Genomic DNA, 5,463 nt, shown 5'->3' on the forward strand with positions numbered 1-5,463 from the left:
AGGCATGTGCTTGGTTTGAAGCAACTCACTCTCTCCATAACTAGTCCAGTCCCTCAAGAGTGAGAAAGGTGTTAGGCTGCCTAAAGACCTAATCACTGCTGAAGGGAGCCACTCCCAACACCGCCACAGTGAGGAGTTAAAGAGCCCATGCACAAACTTCTGCGGACACACTCAAACCCCAAGAGCAATCATCTACACAGAGCATATGAAGCTAATCAACAAACACTGCTGGGTGGTGGGAAGAAACTAAAGATGTGTTCACGACACAGTCCCAGAGAAGCCTGCTAGTCAGCTGAAGAAATAGGGCTGACTCACAGCTGAAGAAATGACGCGGATAATATGGCATGATACGGAGTTTGCTAGTCAGTTCTCATTTGCATGCAACAGAAAACAACTTTGGCTAACTAAAGCACAGAAGGAAATTAGGGAGCTCAGAGAAGTGCCAGGGAACCAAGTCTCATACTAGAGGCAGTGCCCCCCAAATCACACCTGCACCTCTTATTCATCCCCTCACTGGAAACAGGATACAGTCATCAGTGCCGTCCCACTGACAGCCTAGGAGCTTCCCCCAGCCCCTTGCCAGAGTCTAACCCACCCTCCAGTACCTCATTCCCTCCTAGACCAAAGCCCAGGCAGATGCAGGGATGGCTAGAGCCCAGCAGATATGCCCATTCTATGCCCACAAAGAAGGCTGCAAAATAGAGGACCTGGAAATTTCAAATGCTGTACTGAGATGGTGGTCTATGTCCCCCTAGACTCAAGATGGGAAACCCTCCAACTAACAAGTTAGGTTTAGAGCCTGGGAAGCGAAAACGGATAACAATGTCTACCACAGAAAGTATTCAGATGTTCAGGATGGCAGATGATAAGGTCCCATATGATTTCTCAGTTAAAAAATAAAAGTTAAGCCCGTGCAGTGGTGCACACCTATAATCCCAGTACTTGGGAGGCTCAGACAGGAAGATCATGGGTTCAAGGCCAGTGGGTGGTAACTTAGTGAGACCTTCAGTAACTTAGTGATTCCCTGTTTCAATATTTAAAACATTTTTAAAAAGGGCTAGGGGTGTCACTCAGAGGTAGAATGTCTTTGGGTTTAACCCCAGTACCAATAAATAAACAAATAAATGTTTAAAAAAAACTGCAAATGACATTGTCAAGGAACTACTCACTACTTCTTTGGTCTGAGTGATGGTATCCCCTCCAAAATTCATGCTAAAATTTAATCCTGAATGTAACCATATTAAGAGGTATGGCATCAGGGATGTGACTGAGTGATCCTCATGATAGGATTAGGAGCCCTTATAAAAGGGCCTGTTGGAGAGAATTTACCTATTTACCTATTTATTGTCCCTTTGATCTCTTTCACTATGTGAGGGCACAACTGTCAGTTCCCTCTAGAAGACACAGCAAGAAGGTGCCATCTTGGAAGCAAAGAGTAGTCTTCCTACACCAAACCCGCTAGCACCTTCATCTTCAACTTCCCAGCATCTAGGACTTTGAGAACTAAATTTCTGTTGCTTAAAAACTACTTGGTTTGAGGCATTTTGCTATAGCAGCATAAATGGAGTAAAACAACTACTTAAAGAATGGACCAGCCAAGCATGGTAGAACACCCTTGTAATCCCAGTACTTGGGAGGCCGAGACAGGAGGATCACAGGTTCAAGGCCAGCCTCAGCAACTTAGTGAGGCCCTCTGCAACTTAGTGAGACCCTGTTTCAAAGTAAAGGATAAAGACCTGGAGGAGCTGCTCGGGCGCGGGTGGCTCTGCGCTCAGATTCCCAGCTAGGCGCAGGCGGTTCGGGGATGGGCCCGCGGCTGCGAGCTACACTGCTCATCTGACAAGAATGGAGCACGTTGGAATGGAGGAGAGCCGCGGTGCAGACCGCCCTCGGGAGAGCCTCTGAAGACAAGAGGATAGTGTTCCATTCCACAGGGATCTTCTTTGGACCAAGCTATAGTGAAAAAATGTTTCGGAAAGGCAAAAAGCGACACAGTAGCAGCAGCTCCCAAAGTAGTGAGATCAGTACCAAGAGCAGGTCTGTCAATTCCAGCCTGGGCGGGCTCTTGTGGTCCAGCACGGTGGCCAACTTGAATACAGACTCCACCAAAAGCTCAGGACAAAGCAACAGCAATTCAGATACCTGCACAGAATTTTGGGTCAAGTATGTAGGTGCCATTGAGAAACTGAAACCCTCAGAGGGAAAGGTCTTGAAGGACCACTAGACCTGATAAATTATATAGATGTTGCCCAGCAAGATGGAAAGTTGCCTTTTGTTCCTCTGGAGGAAGAATTTATTATGGTAGTTTCCAAGTATGGTATAAAAGTGTCAACCTCAGATCAGTATGACGTTCTGCACAGGCGCGCCCTGTATCTCATCATCCGGATGGTGTTGCTATGATGACGGCCTGGGCGCAGGCAAGAGCTTGCTGGCCCTTAAGACCACGGACGCGAGCAACCAGGAGTTCAGCCTGTGGGTGTATCAGTGCAACAGCCCGGAGCAAGCACAGGCCATCTACAAAGTTTTATCCACCGCATCCGACTCCGTGTTGACCTCCAAGAAGCCCTGATTCTGTGACTGGTGGGTGCCAGCCTCCTCCGGGAGTCCTTATGAGGTGATGAATTATTCCAGAAGCAGGAAGTGACGTCCTGCTCCGATTTTCTGAAGAAAGTGCAATGTATAAAATATTGACCATTTATTTTTATATTAAAAGGTGTCATATTAAACAGCGAAAAAAATAAAGGATAAAATAAGGCTGAGGGTGGAGCTCAGAGGTAGAATGCCTCTGGGTTCAATCCCCAGTACTAAAAAAAAAAAAAAGAATGGACCAAAAAAGGGGGCTCAGAGGACTTGACAGGAGAAGACACGGATCACAGATCCATAAAGATACCAGGCTTCAGAAGCCATCCAAGTACACTCCCAAATACCACAGGAACCTCCTCTACAAGCACATGAGGGAGGGCCTGAGGAGGTGCCAGAGTAGTGTGGAAGACGACGATACCATCTCTGGCTATGAAGAATCTCACCTCTTCTATTTTTTCCAGTTAGTCAGAAGGAATCACTAATCCTCCAGGTTCATCTTTGATTCTTCACCTTTCTCTTTCCCATTCAAATGATCAACTTTGCCAGGCGGGGTGGCGCACGCTTGTAATCCCCACTCTTGGGAGGCGGAGACAGGAGGATTGCGCAGGTTCGAAGCCAGCCGCGCTGGCTTAAGAGACCCTGTTTCCAAAAATTAAAAAATAAGTCTGGGAGTGTAGCCCGGATATAGAAGGGCTTCCAGGAACCCCAGTACCACAAAAAATAAATAAATAAATAAAAATAAAAATAAGAATAAATGATCAACTTCGGTTGACTGGTCCATCATAAATATCTCTGATTTTTCCCTCTCCATTTCATCCTTGTGCCTGAATCCCCAAAATGGCTTCTTTGATGATCTTCCCGACTTCTTTTTTCTTTTCAAATTGTCTCACATATTACTACATGATTAATGTTCAGAACAGTTTTCACTAAGTGACTCACCGACTCAGACAAACATAATGACTCCTGACTGCCCACTGCATCGAGTCTGAAGTCACCTGTGTGCACCAGCTGCATCAGATCACTAACTCATAGAGTCTCTACATCCATCAGTCACTAACAAGGAAGAAACCCAGCCCACCATCTTGTAACTAGTCTCAGTCGTTGAATGCTATTATTGCATGAGCATAACCCATATTTCAAACAATTCTTTCATTAATTTTATCTTTTTTTCAATTAGACATATCACACTGAGGTGAGGAATCTAGAAGGTGTCAGCCATGCAAGTAGTAGGAATTTACCTCTCCAGGCGTCCAAACTTCAGCAGGCTCTCAGCTCTCTATCCACACCTCACTGCTCATTATTCCCTTACACGCAGCCTTCTCCTCTCTCCCAGGGGCACATTTCTTTTTACCTGTTATTCTATTTCTTCTTTTCACTCTATAGTGATTCATCCTTTCTAACTCTAGTAACTTGCTTTATTGATCTTATTTTTCACCTACTAAGTAATAATACCAAGATAATTCAGCCAACTATTTATGCCATTGGCAAGATATCCCATTGGTATATGCCATGTATGTTAGACTGTGTCATTAGCAAGCATAAGTATGTTTATGGATAAAAGAGAGAGGGGAATAAAAAATAAAAAAAAGAAGCCAGGCATACGGCGTGGTGGTGCAGGCCTGTAATCCCAGTACATGGGAGGCCGAGACAGGAGGATCGCTGGTTTGAAATCAAATGAGCAATTTAGAAAAGCTCTCAGGAATTTAGCAAGACCTTGCTTCCAAATTTAAAATAAACCAGGCATGGTGGCACACACTTGTAGTCCCAGTACTTGGGAGGCTGGGACAAGAAGATCAGAGGTTTGTGGTGAGCCTCTGATGCTTAATGAGGCCATCTACAACTTAGTGAGACCTTGTTTCAAAGTAAAGAAAAAAAATTTTAAAGGCTGAGGATGTAGCTCAGAGATAGAATGCCCCTAGGTTCAATTCCCAGTACTGAAAAAAAGAAAAAAAATCAAACATAAAATAGGGTTGGGAGCCAGGCATGGTGGCGCACGCTTGTAATTCCAGTTCTTGGAAGGCTGAGACGAGAGGATCACACAAGTTGGAAGCCAGCTTCAGCTACTTAGTGAGGCTCTCGGGAATGTAGTGAGACTATTTCCAAATAAAATATAAAATAGGTCTAGGCATGTAGCCTGGAGGTAGAAAGCCCCTGGGTTCCATCCCCGGTACCCCCACCCCCACACACATACACACACGAAAGAAAGAAAGAAAGAAAGAAAGAAAGAAAGAAAGAAAGAAAGAAAGAAAGAAAGAGAGAAAGGGTTGGAGTGTAGCTTGAAGGTAGAATGCCCCTGGGTTCAATCCCCACCACCACAAGAAAAGAAAGGAAAAGAGGAAGAAAAAGAAAAGGTGAGTTGAGAAGAGGAAATCTTGGATGCCATTATCAAGTGTTCACAGTATGTAGAGTATATACGTTACCCCTAATCTTTAAAACCACTTTGCAAGGTACCTACCACTGTCTTCATTGTTTAAATGAGGAGATGAAGGGAGGGTTCAATGGCTCACACAAGGTTACACATTTTAGTAAGGGCAGGAGATGAGATTCCATCCCAGAGTGAATTAGGCCAACCCTCTTGACACTAGAACATTCTCTACACACATTAATCACTAACAGGGTAGTAGTAAATGGTTATCAGACCAACTGTGGCAGTACCACAATGTTTGTACTCAAGTGACCCAACCAGTATTTTATTAAATAATTGCACCAAAGTGCAAGAGTAGTGATGCTGGCAATTTTATTATAGTATATTGCTATAATTGTCCCATTTTATTATTAGTCATTATTGTTAATCTCTTACTGTACCTAATTTATAAGTTGAACTTTGTCATAAGTAGGGATGAATGTATAGGAAAACAACATAGCTTATATAGGGTCTGC

The 5,463-nt window shown here is 44.1% G+C and overlaps 1 pseudogene across 1 annotated transcript; it reads left to right on the forward strand.

Annotated features, from left to right (window-relative positions):
• Nucleotides 1–1,966: 1,966 nt before the first annotated feature.
• LOC308268283 (integrin beta-1-binding protein 1-like) lies at nucleotides 1,967–2,569 on the forward strand (annotated as a pseudogene). The gene has a single exon. The product of its transcript is annotated as an integrin beta-1-binding protein 1-like (transcript).
• Nucleotides 2,570–5,463: the final 2,894 nt, after the last annotated feature.

The sequence above is a fragment of the Muscardinus avellanarius genome (genome assembly GCF_963383645.1).
Source record: "Muscardinus avellanarius genome assembly, chromosome: 10".
Classification (NCBI taxonomy): Eukaryota; Metazoa; Chordata; class Mammalia; order Rodentia; family Gliridae; genus Muscardinus; species Muscardinus avellanarius.